The sequence below is a fragment of the Colobus angolensis genome, unplaced genomic scaffold, assembly GCF_000951035.1.
Source record: "Colobus angolensis palliatus isolate OR3802 unplaced genomic scaffold, Cang.pa_1.0 Scaffold33, whole genome shotgun sequence".
In the NCBI taxonomy this organism is placed as follows: domain Eukaryota; kingdom Metazoa; phylum Chordata; class Mammalia; order Primates; family Cercopithecidae; genus Colobus; species Colobus angolensis.
The window spans coordinates 9,186,927-9,191,575 of NW_012116599.1; positions in this window are offsets into that span (position 1 = coordinate 9,186,927).

Here is a 4,649-nt window from a genome sequence, read left to right on the forward strand (position 1 = left end):
ACAGATTGCAAATGGTGAGTTCTGTCTTCACTCATCACCTTGTGCTTACCAGGGAGCTGGAAGATGTCCCTTATGAGAAGCAACCTAAGCAAGGACATTCACAAGCCATCAGCATTAGTCATCTTTTATATAAAAATCACATTGTTCTGGAAGGTGGCCATCCTGTTACACTGTTGAAAGCACAGGCAGTGTATCTGGGGACTGCCGACACACACGTGTGCATGTCTATACTGGTCAGGGAGAAGGGAGCTAATGATTCTAAGTCTGAAAACACTCTGAAGAACAAGGCATGTGTCATACGACAGAAGCCTCCGAAGACATCTTCCTCCCCAGGAGGGCAAGTCCAGAAGCCTATGGAAGGTGCCACGTTGGTTTCACAGGACTCATTAGAGGGAGAACTTCTGAACTGCTGCCGATGATGTCAGGATGAGCTGCGGTAGACCTAACTCCATCCCGTGCCTCCTTCTCAGCATTTTCCACTCTCTGCCAACCTCAACACCTACCAATTGCCAGGCACTGTCAGTTCTGATCCTGGGCTTGCATTTATTTTGATTCAGTTCAAAGAATTTGTGGACAAGAATCTTATCTGAGCTGTCACTTTCACATCACGTTACCGTCCACCAGAATTAAGCTGGACTTAAGGTAGTACAAAGCACAAAGGACAGGAAAAGTGGATCCCAGGCAGACGCAGGCTTTCCTGGTTTCTCACTGATCAGTGTGTCCCTGGAGGCTAATCATCCAGAAGAAATCTTGTTATCCTACCAAAAGGATGGTACTCCAAGCCTGCCCCAGCCACTTAGCTCACATTTCAAAGAGGAAATGATCCACGGGCCCCTGTTCTGGCCAATGCTCTGTCTGCATCTACTCATTACTCTTTCATAGCATCGATCAGTCTTTGTTGGGGGGTGGAAACCAGACCCAGCTCCTCAGGCTGGCAAGTTTCCAAGGCTTGTGCCTAGCAGGCAAACAGGCCAGTGAGAACCATGCATTGGTGAACAATGAAGTCCTTCTCCCAGGAGTGGCCAACACCGCATGCCTCCAGGAAGTACGACCACCAGGGCTGCTCCACTGGTGCATCGGGGACATCTCAGGAGGGTTTCCAGGTGAAGGAAGCTGCAGTTCTCTTCTGACTGTGCTGCTGCTCGTGTGAAATCCCCATTTCCCACTCTCGCCAGTTCTGGAAGGTGGCCATCCTGTTACACTGTTCCAAGCACAGGCAGTGCACCTGGGGACTGTTGACATGTGTGCAATGTCTATATTGGTCGGGGAGAAGGGAGCTAATGATTCTAAGTTTGAAAATACTCTGAAGAACAAGGCATATGCCATATGACAGGAGCATCACAGCTGCAGAAACCACTGCTCTTGGCTTTGGGGAAGGAGTACGCTGGCTGAGCTGCAGATGGTGAAGGGCTCTGAGCCTGAACCCGACAGGGTCAGGCTTCGACCTGATCACTAAAATTCACCCACGGTGAGATCCCAGGAAAGTTACTCACCAGAGAGCATACTCACCTGCTCCAAAAGGCAGTTGTGAAGATTCAACATTTCTGAAAATACACCTGGCAACTGCTAAATCATAATCGAATAAGATTAAATGAGCAGTAAGAAATAATCACGGCCAGGCGCGGTGGCTCACGCCTGTAATCCCAGTACTTTGGGAGGCCAAGACAGGCGGATCACAAGGTCAGGAGATTGAGACCATCCTGGTTAACACAGTGAAACCCCATCTCTACTAAAAATACAAAAAAAAAAAAAAAAAACTATCCAGGCGTGTTGTCTGGCGCCTGTAGTTCTAGCTACTCGCTACTCAGGAGGCTAAGGTAGGAGAATGGCGTGAACCTGGGAGGTGGAGCTTGCAGTAAGCCGAGATCACACCACTGTACTCCAGCCTGGGGGTAGAGCGAGACTCCATCTCAAAAAAAAAAAAGAAATAATTGCCTAGTTATCAATGCTGAATGGCTTGATCCTAAGACTTTTCTTAGATCTTAGGTTCACATGCTGCTATGGTTTTGGGGTGCTATTTGCTCTAGGAAAGGACTGGTTTGCAGGTCTTCGCATCCATCCCTGTTTTCAGCCACTTCAACAATGTCCTCCTCTCTGCGCAGCACAATGAGATGGGACATGTTTTTGCACAGGACCTACAGACATTTGTCTCCCAAGGAGAACTCTGGAAATGGCTGGGGGCAGGAAACAGGGCTGGGTTTTTATTTTGTATTTTATTTTATTTTGCGGAAGTCATTGTGAGGATGGGCTGGAAATTCTCATGCAGACCTTCTTCCCTCTCCATTTCATGAACTCTCAGAGCTGTCACCCAGTGTAGGGTTTGGGTACCATGCTCACAGTAGTCTACAGCCTGCAGACACATCTGCTCTTTGATTCAGGTGGGTGGACAGGAATGAGTCTCACTTCCCTGTTCTGGAACATGATTTCCTATAAAACTTCAATGCTGGCTCACTTAGTATGTGGTGTTACCTACAGAATTCTTGCTCTTCCCACTCTGCTTCTTCCATGCCTCGTGACACTGGAGTTTATCTTTTTCATCTTCCTCTTAAAGACCATTGCCATCTTCTCCTCACGGGTTCACTATCCTATCCATCTGATCTTGTCTTTGACATGTCAGCCTCTGTTTTTGCTGACCTTCTGCTCTCTGGGATGACGTCCTTGGGTGGCACTGCTTTCCTCCTGGGGTCTCTGTCACATTTAAGCCATTTCCTTCTGGCTTTCCAGGTCAAGGAGAGCATCTGTTGTGGTAGACAGTGCCTTGCATCTCTACCCAACATCAGACACTTCACTTCTGTCTTCCCACAATATCATGAGCTAGAACAGTCTGGACAAGGAAATCTGAGATGGGGATGCCAATTCAAGCTCTCCCATCATCATAGATTTCAAGGGTGTTTTTAAGGTTCCAAATCCCTTTTTTGACTCTCATTTTATGCACAACACTGAAAACTCAAGCGAAAGAGTGAGGGAGTAGAAGCCAGGTGTAAATTCCCACCTCTCACAACTCTGGGCAGCTATAACTTTGAAGAGCCACTGTATTCTTTTTTCTTTTTTTTTTTTTTTTTTTGAGGCAGAGTCTTGCTCTGTCACCCAGGCTAGAGTGCAGTGGCTGGATCTAAGCTCCGCCTCCCGGGTTTACGCCATTCTCCTGCCTCAGCCTCCCGAGTAGCTGGGACTACAGGTGCCCGTCAGCTCACCCGGCTAGTTTTTTGTATTTTTTAGTAGAGACGGGGTTTCCCTGTGTTAGCCAGGATGGTCTCGATCTCCTGACCTCGTGATCCGCCCGTCTCGGCCTCCCAAAGTGCTGGGATTACAGGCTTGAGCCACCGCGCCCGGCTGAGCCACTCTATTCTTTTCATAAATATACCACCTCTCACCACCACCCCAGGGTGGATGGGTGATTACAATGATTTTTTTAATCTACATTGGTTGTAATATTCAAAGAAAAGGTTCTATGAAGCATGATGTAACTTTCAAAGTGTTATTGTCTCTACTACGCTGGTGAAAGACAAAAATTTACTTTTTACAGTTTAGAAGCAATACCATTATCACATTCATCTTATCAATATGTTTCAGTTTTTGGAAAGATTAAATGAATAACTAGGTGTTCATGGTCTGATGATTGCGCTCTGACAGATGAAAAACAAATCTGAACTCTGACTTTCATATCATATGGGCTGGGGGACTCACTCTCATGTTCTATCTAAAGCTTTATTTAACTGATGGTCATTGTCCTCCTTTGCAGTTCTCAGTGCATGGGAAAAAAGTTTGTTGATCCTAACAAAGCATGAGCTGCACTCATATTTGCCATTGTTCTAAGGCCAATTTGGGACTTCTGAACATTTTTAATGAGCTTTGTACACAAAATGACATATGTCAAAACTCATGCATGCCAGAATTTCTCATCCAAACCATGTATGGCAGCAAGTTGAGGCATGTGTCTTTCAGGGCAGTGGCAGCCACTTGCTACCCCCTAATTATTTACTAAAAAACCCTGGGTCAGTGTTCCCTTTGTATTTCCCAACAGCTTTCCCAGTCACTTCTAGATTCCTTCCATGACTTAGTGAAGACACTACAAATACCTCCTTCATGAGATTCTGATGGGATTTTACGTGCCAGGGTTGCAGGAGAACGCAAGCGTCATAAATTCTCAGGGAAGGCAACATTGCACTGGGGGACCCTCAACTTGCTGTATATTCTGATTCTTCCCTGTAAAAAATATTTCAATGTAGGAATTAGCTGCATATGAAGTGATTAAAAAGGTGTCCTGTGACTGAAGGAAACTTGGAGAAGTCAGGTAAGCATAGTCAAAAAGGTTTGGCAGATGGGGTTGAGGAAGCCAGCATGTGGTAATAACCAATCTGTGTGTTGCCAAAGCTAGACCAGTGTTTTTCTACCATGAGCATCAAATTTTTGGAACCTGCCCTATATGATCTCATGCATAATTGACACCTTAGCACCGCTAAATCCTGTTTCCTCTGGATTTTAGAGCCTTAGAAGAAAAGTACATGAGCTCACTTCAGCATCTATGGGCAGCACACTGTCACACGACTTTCCTGTATTTACAGTATATAAGGAAGTCATAATAAAAGGGGGAAGTGATTGACAGAAAGATACCTACAGACAGTTAGGACATAAAATGTGTCAGATAG